General features: G+C 43.9%; 1 protein-coding gene across 1 annotated transcript in view; it reads left to right on the top strand.

The window, feature by feature from the left end:
* Maml2 (mastermind like transcriptional coactivator 2) overlaps positions 1-15,908 on the top strand; it is a 325,655-nt gene that overhangs the window by 292,899 nt on the left and 16,848 nt on the right. The gene's annotated exons all lie outside the window — the stretch shown is intronic.

Below are 15,908 nucleotides of genomic sequence, written 5' to 3'. Positions count from 1 at the left end.
TAAGTCAGTCTAAGCCTCTTCCAGCTCAGCTGGTCTCCTGGTCTAAGCCTCTTCTACTACGCAGGTCTGCTTGTCTGAAGGTCTTGAGCGGTTCTTATTACATATGCTAATATATGCTTGAGAGGGAGGGGCCTACTGAATCTGTTCAGTTTCGGGGACATCCTGCTGCTATTTTGAGTATTTACTTCATGCATTTAGGAACCCTCCCTGTGGGATAAAACTGTTCTCCTCCCCCTTTTAACCTTCAGTGTATTAATGAGCTTCCCTCTAAGACAAAAGGTTTTAATCTCCGGAAGTTTCTGCTACACAAAAAGTGATTCTTGCTGGGCTTCTTTGTCGCACACCACATGTCCAGGGCATTGGTAAGTCACCTTTTAGCTTATGAATCTGCATAAAATCCAGTCACTTTCCGAGGTCACCTTTTTGAGCCAAATCACCCATGTGTTCTCCCACTCACCTACAGTAATCCTGGTCACACCAGTGGATACAGCTGTCTTTAAAAAGTAAATAGAACAAGTCATACTCTGCTCGAAATCCTCTAGAACTTTTCCTCTGGGTCTCTCCCTCCATCCTCCTCTTTTCCTCTGCCCTCCTCTCTTTCTCCTCCTTTCTCTCTATTCTTCTTCCTCCTCCCCTCTTCCTCATCTTTTCTCCTCTTGATCTTCCTTTTCTCCCTCTTCCTCCCCCACCCCAGCTTTCATCCTGGAGCTGATCTCACCCCTGCACACACTGCTTTGCTCTGTGTTCTTTGCCCCACATACACTTCACCTTCCCACTCTATGCCTGCAGTCAGTGTCTGCTCTCACGTCTGCTCAGAGCCAGTGCTCATGGAGGCAGATCATGTAAAATCTGGGCTGCATGTTATCAAATCAAATGGTTTATCTGTACCGACAGAGGCCCAATTTCAAGTGTGATCTGTGCCCCCTCACTGTGGCTAGTGTGTTTACATAAAGATTATATTTTGGACAAAAGGACTCCAGAAGAAACTTAATGAGGTATTTAAAGTCAGTCCCAAATATCTCTTGAAATATCTTTCCTATGTACCAAGGGTTAAGATGCTGGAAATCACAAACTTGTGATCTCACACGCATGTGTCACCTGAAATTCTATTCTTTCCTTCACACTGTAATGACTGAGGAGGTGAACAATGGCAGCCATCACAAACCCTTCCTATGCAGCCTTAAGGCTGCAGCCACCTTCACTACCCGGTCTCCCTAATGAGAGGATCTGAAGCCTTGGAGCTGAGGTGCTAAAGCCAGGTCAAGTGCAATCCACATTCTTTTTTGTTTGATTTGTTTTGTTTTTAGAGACAGGGTTTTTCTGTGTAGCCCTGGCTGTCCCAGAATGTGCTTTGCAGACCAAACTAGCCTCAGTTTCACAGAGATCCACCTGCCTCTGCCTCCCGAGTGCGGGGATTAAAGGCGTAGGCCACCACACCTGGCTTGCAGTCCACATTCTTAACAGCTATGCCAGGATGCTCCAGACTCTTCACTTAAAAATATAAATAAATAAATAAATAAATAAATAAATAAAACACCATTTTTTTAAAATTTTTTTTGTGTGTGCATGTGTGAAGAGTGCCTTTATAGGCCAGAAGAGAACCATCTGATTCCCCCCAGCTGGAGTTACAGGTGCTTGTGAGCTGCTGTACTTGTATAGCAAACTATACACGTCTGTATATATGTGTGTGTGTAGATAGATAGATAGATAGATAGATAGATAGATAGATAGATAGATAGACAGACAGAGAACCAAACTTAGTCCTTTGGAAGAGCAGCAAGTGTTCTTTTTCTGTTGTGATTGTTACTGTTGTTTTATTTTTGAGACAGAGTCTTACTATGTGGCGCTCCTGCCCTCTCCCCCCAAGTGCTTTAAAAGCAGAGTTGTCACATCCATCTCTCTCCACAGCTCCTTGTTCACTTATTTGGGGCACTCTGGTTTGTCTTCCTGGTTGTATGACGTATTCACAGGCTCTCATGGATAGCACCAGAACTTGCCTTTCTCGTGTGCTTTCACGTTCCTGCTCTTTGCCCAGCTCCATTTACTGAGCTGAGCCGACCGAGGCTGTGAGCAGCTTCCTGCTTTCATTTTCACTCCAAGCTGTAATGAATAACCGGCTGCAGCCCTGTTTGCAAAATGCCGCTTTTCAATTTTGTGGATAACATCTGAATTAAAAGTCAGTACTTGAGTTTGAAGAATAGTTCTGCTCTACTGCATGCTTCGAAGCATGCGACTCTGGGTTCAATCCCACTGTCACAAAAGCAAAAAGAAGAAGAAGAAGGAGAAGGAGAAGAAGAAGAAGAAGAAGAAGAAGAAGAGGAGGAGGAGGAGGAGGAGGAGGAGGAGGAGGAGGAGGAGGAGGAGGAGGAGGAGGAGGAGGAGGAGGAGGAAGAAATTGTTTTGCTGCCTGGAAATTAAGCATCAGGCTGGAGAGATGGCTCAGTGGTTAACAGCATTGACTATTCTTCCAGAGGACCTGGGTTCAATTCCCAGCATCCACATGGCAGCTCACTACTGTCTGTAACTCCAAGATCAGATAAACATGCAGGCAAAACACCATAAAATAAAAATAAATAAATTTTGGGGGGAAAAAGAAATTAAGCATCATCTTTGCTTTGCAGATAAAGAAACTAAGGTTGAGAGAAGCAAAGCGGCCACTCGGGGCTCAGTGTTCCCATATGGAGGGCAGGCTACACACATCTGCAATCATTTGGTTGTGTTATTTCCAGTATGTACCTACCATGTAGGTCTGCCACTGATTTATAACAGGGACACTGGCTGGATTCCGTTCATGCTATTTCCTGTCTTACACAACAGCTCTGGGCTCTGCCCCAGCACAGGGCTGCCTGTTGGCATCTCTGATCTGATACTTGCTAACTAGGTGACTGGAGTAAGCATCCCACGTGTTGCTGCTGTCATCTGTGCAAAGGGAGCCCTGGTGAGGCCTCCCACAGACCTTATCAAGCTACGCAGTGGGATCATTTATGAGAGTCCACAGCAACTCTCTGTAAATCCCCAACACACGACGGTCATTATTAGTGTTCATAGACAAACAGCTCGGGTGAGCCAGTATTTGAACACAGCGTGTGTTTGCTAGTAAGTTGGAAATTGCTCTGATGCTCTAGCCAGCTGCCCATAGTTCCAGCGACTCCATCATGGGGGATCTAGGTCTTTGCTGAAGACTTTGACTTGAGCCACTGTCTGTGACTATTCTTGTTGCTATTAAAAAATTACCCGACAAGGGCAACTTGAAGAAGGAAGGGCTGCTTGGGTTCACAGTTGTGGAAGGCCCCTCATGGCAGGCAAGGCACGCCAGCCATTCTGTTTGCTCCAGAGCTGTAAGGTGTGAGATGTGGCTGCCCACGTTCAAGGTGGGTCTTTCTGCCTCCGTTAAACCTTTCTGGAAAATCCCGCATGGACACACCCAGCAGTGTGTTGCCATGGCAGTTCTAAATCCAGTCATGTGGACAGCGAAGATTAACCATCAGAGCCTCCAAATACTACAGCCTTGGATTCTAATTGGACAAATTAAGATCGGGTCAAGCCGACTGTTATTTTAAAGGGCATTCACATAAAGCCAGTCTGCCCTAACTGGAAAGACAAATGCACCAGTAAAACATGAAATGATAAGCTGTACTCAGTCAAAATACCCAGATTGGATGGTTTTAAAATATCGCCTGTGACCATCTCAAAGCCTAAGCCCATCCTCCTACAGTCCCGCAGCTTTTCTGCACAGTTCCAACTCTGGGAGGCTGCGGTTGGAAGAAGTCCGCTTTCTGAGAGGGCTCTGCATCAGACCTCTGTGCTCTCCATCCTCTGACCATCTTGTGGTCCCTGCTACCTGAGTTTCCAGTTATGTGGTGGTCATTTTGTTTGGTTTCTTTTTTAATTGTGTATTTTTGATTTTTTTCTCATGTCAAACAATGTATTTAGATCATACCCACACCCTACTCCTGTCCCAGACCTGTACTACTTCCTAATACTAAGTTTTCTCCCTCCTCTTTCTCCCTCTGGATAATCCACTGTATGTGCTAGAGTATAGGGCCATCTTGTGCAGCATGAGCCACTTAGGGGAGGCCACCGCCCTGAAGCAAGGGACTGTCCCTCCCCCCACAGCCGTCGGCTATCAGGGTGTCTCGGTTAGGGAAGGGTCTCGTGAGTGTCGCATTGCCTGCCTGGCTTGATCTCGTGCCGCCTGGTCACACTGCACACAAGGCCAGGGACACAGCGGATACTCTGCTATGTGGTAATCCAGTTTAGCTCCTCCACTGGGGGTGGATGGGTTACAATCTACTCTGTCTTCTGGAAACCTGTCATTACGTAATTCTGGTCCATTTGAAAGAGAACTGAACAGACCACGTCCTCCCATTGCTAGATGTCACTGTTTATTGGGACGGCAGTATGTTTTCCCTGCTCGTTTTTACTGTTGCCATTATTTCCATAACCTCTGTCCCTCATCCTTCAGAAATACGTGTCTGGTAATCAATCGTCCCCCCTCATTTCAGTCCCGTCTCCCAGGGAACACAGTCACATCGGCAGTACCTACATGTCAAAAGTGGGAGGGAAATTCTTCAGGTCCTCCTAGTGTGACCTAGCAAGACAGATAAACAGTGCCTAAGCCAGGACCAGAAGCACAGAAAGGAGGCCAGGACGTCACTCTGATGTTACACCACCCTAGGCCACTCACCGTGATGTTTGCTCACCGAACAACTGCACTGTCTTGTGAAAGAGAATATTTGAAAGAGGGCACCCAGAAATGATGCTTTTGCTTTTAAGCATGATGCTTCACCAGCCTACCGGCTGTTCCCATACAGAAATGCTACTGACGGCAGCCATGTCCACCAGCCACATGACTGAAGCCTATCAACTCCACAGTGGTGGGTAAAGGGAACAGAAGTCCAAGGTTGGAGAAACACTGCTTAGTCCATTTCTTTTTTTTTTTTTTTTTTTATTGCACATCACTCCTTTATTATACTGATCTGGAAAAGAAGATTTAGTATGCCCAAAACAAGTTCTGGACCCACATGGTAGGGTCAAGCAGCTGGAACATGATTCAGACAGTAAAGACAAAACCTTAGACATGATCAAGGGGCACTTCACCTCTACAAGACAAGGCAGAGGGGTCCTAACACACAGTAAGAGTCACTCCTGTCTCTTGAGGACAAGGAGTTTATCCCACTTGATATGAGGAATGGCTTATTTTCTGGTGACCACAAAGACTATTTCAATCACCACTAGAAACCTCAGAGGGGTTTTTGTGTACTGATAAATATATATGTACTTCTGTTTTTGTAAAAGTAAATGTAACACATAGACTTGACAGGATTGATCCCAACCTTCGCCTCAATGAGCGACACTATGGGGGGCTGACTGGTCTCAATAAAGCAGAAACTGCTGCTAAGCATGGTGAGGCACAGGTAAAGATCTGGAGGCGATCTTACGATGTCCCACCACCGCCAATGGAGCCTGACCATCCCTTCTACAGCAACATCAGTAAGGATCACAGGTACGCAGACCTTACTGAGGACCAGCTACCGTCCTGTGAGAGCCTGAAGGACACTATTGCCAGAGCACTGCCCTTCTGGAATGAAGAGATTGTCCCCCAGATCAAAGAGGGGAAGAGAGTCCTGATTGCAGCCCATGGCAACAGCCTTCGGGGGATCGTCAAGCATCTGGAGGGTCTCTCAGAAGAGGCCATCATGGAGCTGAACCTGCCAACTGGCATTCCCATTGTCTACGAATTGGACAAGAACTTGAAGCCCATTTCTTCAGTTATGCTTGAGCATAATCTAGGAAGCAGATGTGAAATAATAAACGGCTCATTGTGGGGCTCCCTGTATCCATTCAGAGTCTGCCAGACTCCGAATCCGAACAGAGATACTGTGTACAGAGTGACTGTAGATTCCTGGAGCATTCAAAATGGGAATTGAGAGAGGGCTGCCCGAGCAAGGCAGCGTCCCTTCAGGCATGGCACAGCAGCGCTCACAGACAGGAAATCTGCCAGACTGTCTCTGCTGAAGGAACACGTGCAGCCAGGAACAAGGAACCACTTAGTGATTAATCACTGTCAACCTTTGTTCTGGTTAAAGACTTGATTGTTGGACGGGGCTTGTAATGAGGGAATGTCGGTGTCTGTTGTTATGAGATTGCCTTCCTCCCCTGCTCCTCTGTAGCTGGAAGCTGCAGTGCTCTTTTGCAGGGTGGAGTAACTTGAAAGTGTTCCTGCCGTGCCTGCTAGGAGTGCTGGAGAGGCCTGGGAAGATCTGCCCCCAAGAATCATGTCAGAGCCCAAACCTTAGGCTTGGCTCAATTTTGACACAAATTTTTAAAAATAATTTATTTATTTTTATTTTATTTGCATTGGTGTTTCGCCTGCATGTTTGTCTGTGTGAGGGTGTTAGATCTTGGAATTATAGACAGAGCTGCCATGTGGGTTCTGGGAATTGAACCCAGGCCCTCTGGAAAAGCAGTCAGTGCTCCTAACTGCAGAGCCATCTTTCTGGCCCCTTGACATGAAATTTTTAACAAATTTTAGAACTCTGACAATAAGTGAAATAGGTAAAGGTAATTTATAAAAGAACAGATAAAAATATTTCTAAAATATATATGAACAAACAACACATATGCACACACCTTTTTTCCCCAAATAAATGTCTTTATTTTATTTTTGGGTTTTTGAGACTGGGTTTCTCTATAGCTTTGGAGCCTGTCCTGAAACTCACTTGGTAGACCAGGCTGGCTTCGAACTCACAGCAATCCACCTGTCTCTGTTTCCTAAGTGCTGGGATTAAAGGTGTGCACCACCATTGCCAGGCTGTACACAATTTTTTCAGATTCAGCAAGTTCACAGTTAGAAATCAAAGTGTAAATTGTTGTCCCTTTTCCTCCTATCATGTATCAATAAGACATCGATTGTGATTTTCAAGCCAAATTCTTCCTCACTGGGTTGCATAAGAGGCTGGGGGGTCTGTCTTGATATTAAATCTCTCTCTTCCTCCCTCCCTCCCTCCTTTCCTCCCTTCTTCCCTTCCTTGCTCTCTCTCTCTCTCTCTCTCTCTCTCTCTCTCTCTCTCTCTCTCTTTCCTCTGTTTATTTTCCAAAACAGGGTTTCTCTTTGTAGCCCTGGCTGTCCTGGAGCTAGCTCTGTAGACCAGGCTGGCTTTAGACTCACAGAGATCTACCTGCCTCTGCCTCCCGAGTGCACCACCACTGCCTGACTGACCTTTTCTTAAAAGTTAAGGAAAAATAATTATATCTACTCTATTGTTGATTAGTTGGCTTATAGCATTTTATATTGGCATTTTTAAATCTTCCTTTTACTACCAAGAAGCATTTGAAGGAAGAAAAACGCAATATTTTTAAATTTAAAGCATCTTTTTTTCTGGGTTGAAGTGAACTTATAAAACTACGGAATTATGTCAAGCATTATTGCATCGTTGCTCCAGAATATATGGTCATGTGGAAGTATTGATACGGAGTGCCTAGAAGCGTGATGGAATCCAACAGAACAATCTCCCGCCTTCCTCTCTCCCTCCTTCCCTCAACAAATAGATCTAGTTACAATTGTTTTTACGTCTGCAAAATACAACTGATACAGTGTTTTATAACTTGATTATAATTGTTAGTGTCAAAATGCCACTCCTCCCTTCCCTTTAACCTATCTACAGAGCAATCAGAGAACCTTAGTAAGAGCTGTTTCGACCTCAAAAACCATCAAAATGCAGCCTCTAGGGTGCTCCCATCTCTACCTGGTCTGCAGGGAGCCCACAAGTTCTTCCTTTAACATCAAGCTAGATTCTATCATGGTGGCCCAGAGACTTGTAGAGAACAAACCAATCAGTCCCAGTAGCTCCCAGCAGATTGACTCTAAATCCTCCCAAACAGGAAAGATTCATTTTTCATTTAAATATCTAAATAGAACCCATTTTCCTCAGAAAATATTCATGATCTGTAAGCAACGCAGTTTTTATTATCTTGAGACTATATTTAAATACATATCCATAAGTAAAGAAAGGCGAGATAGGTTTTCTCTGGCTATAATTAAGTGTTGGTGTTATAGTGGGTCAGTACAATTAAGAAAACTTTGCAATGATAATGGATACTGTAATTGGTTAAGACCTTATAGTTGGCAGAGGATAGATCAGAGGATAGATGAGTCCTGATGCTAACCTATGTCCCTGCTCTTGTTCAGGGAATGGCTTCCCATAACAAGCGCTTCATAAGTCTTGGTGGGCTTGACTGATTTCCTGTCCTTGACCATCAATATTTACATGAAGGAGCTTGACCACTGTGTAACGCTGGTCCTTGAGCACATGTCCTTGAACACCGTTTTGAAGCAGCTTACCTAAAATCTTTACGAGAGTTGGAAAATACATCAAAATAAATCACTTCATATGGAACACTGTGGGCTATTATTTGCATTTAAATAGAAACACTACATCCTTCCTTTGCTGTGACAAATGCCCGCTGCTAAATGAGTCCACACTTCTGACTTCCCTACGAAGGAACTGTATCTATCAAAGTCCTTGGTCCCCTCTAGCTTCTGAACACTTGTGGGCTTGTAATGGAGTAGCCGTTTCTGTTCATCGTAAATTTGACTGCTGAAGTTATTCCCCACATGCCAACAGCCTCTTTCTGATTTTTCTGAATATAAACATAGTAAAATTGATGGAATTGCCAAACTTATCCAGAAGAGGAGTGCTTTCCCCAGGCAAAGAGAGTTCCTCTCTCTTATGAGCAAGACAGGTTAAAAATCTAAGATCATATTAAAGTGTTGAGATTAACTGCATCTTGATGGCCAAGGAGAAAATGATGGGTCCAGCTTCCAGAAAGATGGTGAAGGCAGAGAGCAAGGACTCTGTCTGGGAATGTTCAACCTGAGCTGGGTGCGGGGAGGACGATGCTGGCCGCTCTCTGCAGAGGACGGCAGTCTCCACAGGCCTGCCCTTGTCACAGTCAGTGGTATTTATTTACCTGAAACCAACTGAACTACTTTCCCTACACAGTAAGGCTAAGAAGCCACATTAATGCAGCCTCTAACTTTGTATCAAAACAGCTCAAAAAACCCGCATAGGTTTAATTAACTCTCAAAATATTCATGGGCGGCCTTTTAAACACAGAGTGCTAAAGCTAGCCTGACACCTTGAAATTGGCAACTTTTAAAAATGATGCTGACACCCAGTGGTGTAGACGAAACAGCTTCTACCAGAGGAACACAGCAGTGAGTGCCATGGGAAAATTAGATGAACACCGTGAACCTCAGCTAAAATCCATTAAGCAAATCGGGCCCCTGGGTGAGATAATCCAGCTGTGTCTTGCTGATGCCAAAACAACCACAGTAGCTGATGTAGTTAATTTAAACATTCTTTTCAAACCGACTTTCTTTTGGTAATATGTATGTATAGGAAATAGTTGCTGTTAAGCTCAGTGATGTCCAATGCTGTGGCGTTTTGCGTGCTTGGCCCAAGCTCTGCTAATCTTATGGGGAAGTAACTAGTTGTTTTTAGTTTTCTGTTTTGTTTCCCTCTCGGGATAGTTGAATAGCAATAGTTTTAAACTCTAAAAGGATCCCGTTGGCTCAAATTTAGGGATAGTTTTGATTTAAAGGTTAGATGTACACTAAATGAGCTGCTATTTGAATCGAGTCAGCCACCGAGGAGTTGCAGCCAACCCAGATGTATGTTCTCCTCAGAAGTGCCGCGTGGAGCTGGAAAGCAGAAAGCCGTGTAAACACTGGGGATCGCACAGCCTATCAGTCTTTCCGCATTCTCCCCAGATCAGCAGTTAGGCACATAAGCCACAAATGTTTACCCCATCGAAAAACGGCTGGACAGTTACAGTTCCCATCGAGAAGCTGCTTCCAGTTACAAGAAACAGAACCCGGTGCAACCAACCTACCCCAAATTGCTGAGAAATGGGGGTTACAAGTTCATGTCCATCTGTACTGTGGAATTTACATTCGTGGCTTTCTTGGTGAGCAGAGTGATGTTTCTAGGATCTTTTCTTGAGCAACAACCAGCACACTGGATGTGATAGCCTCCTTTGGTGTTTGCAATTTTACTGAGAGCTTTCAGTATTTGTGTTACTTTCTTAATATTTGAGTAACTCTGTGAATTGTGCTCTAAGTGAAGTTGATCTGATTTTTAGTCAAATACATACCTGTTACTTATTTGACAATTTCCAATTTGTGGGAAATATGTGTAGAATATTCTTTCAGAGAGAGAGAGAGAGAGAGAGAGAGAGAGAGAGAGAGAGAGAGAGAGAGAGAGAGAGAGATCCCTAATCCTATTACTCAACATTAAATGTATTTTAAAATTCTCACTGTTCTTCTTTTCTAGAGTTGTAGCTACAAAGTAACAGCAGAGTGGACAGCTATGCGACTGATTTGATCAAAAATAGCTAGAAAGTATAAGACCAAAACACCCTTGACCTTCCTCATTGTTTGAGTAGACTTTTTATTCAAGGTTATCGTTTGTCTAAAATGCTACTCTAGTACCCTGCTGATAGAAATGTATTTGTATCATTTGCATACGTAAGATTTAGTAAATAACCTGATTTTCTGGAAACTGATTCAAGAGAAATCTCCACTCTTTTGAAGTGGTCCCTTAGAGTCTTAAGAACTGGCTTATTTGAAGCGCTTAGTGGCTTGTCTCCTAATCCAGAGAAAACTTCAGCGCTACTGTAACAGAGAACACATGGCTCCTTCCTAATGTCCTGTGTGGCCATTGCAACAAAGCCCTCAAAGATCATCAAAGACACTGGAGAACATGAAGACATAGACCAGTCAGTGTGCATGCTTGTGCCTCTCGGGTTCTTTGGTAGTAAACCGAACAATGACAATGAATAGATCCTCCATTTCTCTTAAGAGGAGAGATGTTACAATGTGTAGATTGTTTGAGATTTGTTTTGTACATTTTAATACAGAATGGAGAATCAAAGCTTAAGAGTTATCCCTAGGAAACTGTTGTTTTGTTTTGTTTGTTTGTTTGTTTTTATACAGAACCAAAGAAAAGATAGACATGATAGATACTTTTAAAAATCGCTTAAGAAGTTAGTACCAGAGCCACACAATTCTACATTGTGCTTTCTGGCATTCATGTGTGTGAATATGTCTGGCATTGTTTCTGTCTATACATTTTTCTAGCATTTTCATTACAAGCCTCCATTCATTTATGAAAGGAAACACTTTTTACCCCACCTAAATCAACCCATTATTTGATTAGAAGCAAGAGCTTTTGTTTCGTTTTAATTTTGTTTGTTTTGTTTCTTTGTTTTTATTTTTTGTTTGTTTGGGGGTTTGTTTTGGTTTTGTTTCTTTTGGTTTTGTTTTGTTTTCTTTTTTCTTTGATTTTTTTTCTTTTCTTTTTTTCTTTCTTTCTTTTTTTGAGACAGAGTTTCTCTATGTAGACCCCACTGTCCTGGAATTCACTCTGCAAACCAGGTTGACCTTGAACTCACTGAGATCTGCCTGCCTCTGCCCTCTGCCTCTTAAGTGATGGAATTAAAGGTGTGTGCGCACCACCAGTGCCCACATAGAGAGTCAAGAGCTTCGCATGCCAAGTTGTTAAATCATATTTACCACTCAGCTGAGAAATAGACATTGAATCGTTTTCTCGCAGTGATATTTACTGTTCCCTTTATCGAGTATAATTAAAATTTCAACTATTCTGCCATACTAAAATTTAAAGATTATAATCTAAACTCCACATCTTAAGTTGGAAAGCAAAGCACAAGGTCATAATGAAAGACTAAAATTAATAAAGTTCATAGGTTGTAGGAACAGACTCCTCAAAGAAAGTACTTATGTATAAAAATATATAAAGTGTGAGCTGATAATAGTTAAAAATAAATGTTAGCTTTCCCTCGGTGCCTGGTGCATTTGTGAAGCACTGTTCAAACGCTGCAAACCCATCACTTACAAAAGCTATGAAGTACATCGCTCTTGATTCTGGAGCCTGAGGAGTTAAAGTCAAGGAACTGACATGGGTGTCTGCTGAGGGAGGCCTCTCATTGGTGGTTCTTTCCCTCAGGCAGACAGAAGAAGGCAGGATGGACAGATGGACAGAGACAGTTCCTGTTAGAAGGGACTCCAGCCTTTTCCCGAGGGTGGGACCCCCACAGTTCTATCATCTTAGACGGCCTTCCTCCTAATACCACCATAAGGATAAAGTTTCAGTGTGAGTTTTGGAGGTTTACTCGGCCACAGAAAACACTGTCAGTGCTGGCTGGGAGTGGTGGCACATGTCTGTCGTTCGGAATTCAGGAGGTAGAGGAGACAGAAGGACCGGAGTTCAAGGTCAGGTTGAGCTACATAGTGAATATAAGAACAACCTGGGCTTCATGAGAACCCAGTTTAAAAAAAAATAGAAAAAGAAAGACAAAAAGAGGTTGAAGAGATGGCACAGCTGTTAAGAGCAACAGCTGTCCTTCCAAAGACCTGGGTTCAATTCCCTTACTCACAGTGAACTGTAACACAGTACCGGAAAATCCAATGACCAAATGGGACAAAACACCCACACACATAAAATGAAACGAAAACAACCCCACAAAACATTACATTCCTTATGAGGCAAAGACTGTAACTGGTGTGATCGTGGAGACCCACAGCAATCATTTGAGCCATCATTATTTAAGGGTATAACATCAGGGCCATTTGTGTGATACAGTCTACCAGTGACAAAATTGCCCACATATACAACTTCCCAGTCTTGTTTCATTTGGTAGGAGCTGTACTCATAATGTTTAGCTCTATTAAGTGAACGAGACTGAGTGTTTATTGCTTGTAGGTGTTTAGCTGGTATTTACATACTTTAGTTGGTTGTCATGTAGCTAAATGATGTTCAGTGACTGTCAGGTTAATTTAAGCAAAGATATTAATGCCTATCTGAGGTTGAATGCATACGAGAACTTTATTCACTGTGTGCTCTTTGGTCTTTAAATTGTCCTGGTGATATTGCTACCCCCATCCAGCTTGTTGAAAGTGGAGTTGGGATTTCATCCGGTTATGTCTGCTCTCCAGTTTTCAAATGGCTCTTAGAACATGGGGATATTTTCTAAACATTCTGTACATTACCAAGCTCATTCACCTTTTAGAACAAGTTTTTTTTAATCTCCTCCTTGGAGATAAAATTGGAATAATAGTTAAAATGTCATTATGGAAGGGGCTAAATGAGCTGTCAAGCCTTTGATGCATGACCTGGGTTTCTAGTTTGCAAACACTGACACCTTCCAATGGAGTAGTTATTTCAGAAGGCAGGCTATGGCTGTACTCACTGCTTCCCTGCTGTAGAAAATGCAAGCTCCCTTATCTCCTACCCTCCAGGCCTTTCACAGGGCCTCTCTGTGGGAGCACACCCCTTTGTAAACACTGGGATTAAGAACTTGGACCTAACTCCTCATTCTGGGTCTCCTTGCCCAGCCTTAACATGTTGCTTAGACTTACTGCAGCTTGATGTGCCATTTTTTACTGATACTCATAGAAGACCTGGCCTTTCCTAAAGAGAAACAGCAGGAGTAAGTTGGGAACCAGGGCAGGGGAGCCCCCCCCCCCAGGGAGAAACTGAAAGGAGGGAAGGAGGGAAACCTGAAGCTGGGATGTAAAATAAATAAATAAACAAAATTATTTAAAAAATAAAAATAAGCCGGGCGGTGGTGGCGCACCGGAGGAAGAGGAGGAAGAGGCAGGCGGATCTCTGGGAGTTCGAGGCCAGCCTGGTCTACAAGAGCTAGTTCCGGGACAGGCACCAAAGCTTTCTCGAAAAACAAAAATAAAATAAAATAAAATATAAAAATAGAAGAACTTGTCTCCACCCTTGCCTTTCCCTTCTGCTAGTTCCCTGGGGATCACTGAGGAGAATTGGCACTCTGACCAATTATGTCTGTGTCTTACGACAGGAAGCCCATCTGAACTGCTTCCTTGTTCATTCGTGTACATTTTTAAAATCAAGACCCTTTTATAGGAGCCCACTGTGCCCAGGACCAGGGACGATCCTGATGAACACCGCAGCCATCTGAGCACACTGCTAGAAGACGAACAGGCATAGACCAAGGAGCCACTGTGCTACTGGGAGATAAACACTGTGGCCGAGGCTAGTGCCGTCTGTCTCAGACACAGAAGAACCTCGCCTGCCTCAGCCTTGGGGAGCCAGAAGGGACCTCCTGATAAACATTTGAGTTGAGCCTAGGAAAAGTTAGCATCAGTTGGGAGGGAGCAAAAGAGAAGAAATGTTCCAGACAGATGGGACCATTATGCTTTGATTGGGAAATATCCCCAATAGGCTGGCTCTGTGTTTAAATACCTAGTCAGTGGCTGGCAGTGTCCGTAAGATACATCGTTATGCTCAAAAACAAATATTGTGCCTTTAGGGGATTTGCACACTTCCTGGAACAGTAGATGAAGCTGTTGGTTGCTGTTGTGGAGATGAGAGGAGGGCAGAAATGGTAGCTCTGCAAAATCTTCACGGCATCACAACAAAACACTGCTCTAGAGACAGAGAGCTGAAGGCCAAGCTGGAGAGCAGACATCTCGGGCCCACCACAAAGAGCCCTTCTGAGGCTGAAGAATTTCTCATTTAAGCAAATTGTCTCATTCCTTCCCCCGAGTGAGCACATTTTTCCCACTCCGCCCTGACCCGCTGATGTTCTGCTCCTGGCCACAGTCCAGCCCAAAGCAGCCTCCTCATGGAGCTGTTCTCACAGCCAATCCATAATAGGTGTCCACCCAAAGCTAAAAATAAGCTCAGTGTCCTGGTGACTTGAAAATTAGCTAATATCTGAAGGAAGCCTCGTTTCCATCGACGAACCCAAGGAGACCACAAGTGCAGGCTCAGACTTTTCCTGCTGAGTGGAGGGGATAGGGCGTCTTGGAGGGCTAAGGAGGAAAAGCATCCTCCTTATGAACTACCTCAGAGGACAAAAGAAAATGCTAGGTTCAATACATTCCCCTTCCTTGTCAAACTCCTCCAACCCCCCCCCCCCACACACACACACGCAAACCTCTCATTTCCATCAGGCAAGCTGCAAATCTCTTAAGCAAATGAATCTTTTTTTATTTTAGATTTTTAAAAAATGACCTGTGTGTGTGTGCCTGCATGAGTTTATGTGTACCATGTGTGTGCACATGTGTGCACATGTGTGCACATGTGTGCCCATGTGCCCCAGTGTGTACATGTGCCATGTGCATATGTGTGCCCTTGAAAACCAGAAGAGGGTGTCGGGTCCCCTGGAGCTGGAGTTACAGGTGGTTGTGAATAGCCCGGTGTTTGCTAGGAACTGAATTCAGGTCCTTTGCAAGAGCAGCAAGTGCCCTCAACCACTGAGCCATCTCTTCAGTCAGTGGGTATTTTATGTAATACATTTCCCAGGATTTAGGTATTCTTCATTTTTTGGTTAGATGTGTGACCTTGTCTAATGAAATTCCTTAAGGTTTTGAGACAAAGTCTTCACCTAAAATGTGGAGTTGGGCAAAGTTTCTAAGTATCTTCCATTGCCAACATGTGCCATGGGTGCTGGGGAACGGTAGTGATGGCGCTAACACACTGTGGTGGCGGAACTTAAAAGACTTGGCTTCTAGCATCACTTGCTGGCATAGGTAAACAGTAAAAAACATTTTCTGTTAAGGCCAAATAGTAAGTGTTTGGGTCTTTGTAAGTCACGAGGTTTCAGCCACAACTCTTGAGCTCTCTACAAACTGTTTGCTCTTCTTTTTGAAATACAATGTCATCAGAACAGGGACACACACTCTCACTTGCATACTGTTTGTGCACCAAACAGCCGAGTGGCCAGTGGGATGTGGTGTGCCCTCTGTGTCATTTGCTGGCCCTTGAAACTAAGCCCTGAAGCCCCCAACCTGAGAAGGGAGTGAGTTGTCCCTTTGGTTCGTCGATTTCCAAACTCCATCCCAGGCAGTT

The sequence above is a fragment of the Microtus pennsylvanicus genome, chromosome 3 (assembly GCF_037038515.1).
Source record: "Microtus pennsylvanicus isolate mMicPen1 chromosome 3, mMicPen1.hap1, whole genome shotgun sequence".
In the NCBI taxonomy this organism is placed as follows: domain Eukaryota; kingdom Metazoa; phylum Chordata; class Mammalia; order Rodentia; family Cricetidae; genus Microtus; species Microtus pennsylvanicus.
Note: the sequence above shows the minus strand (reverse complement) of the source record. Positions and strands in the feature narration are given on the sequence as shown.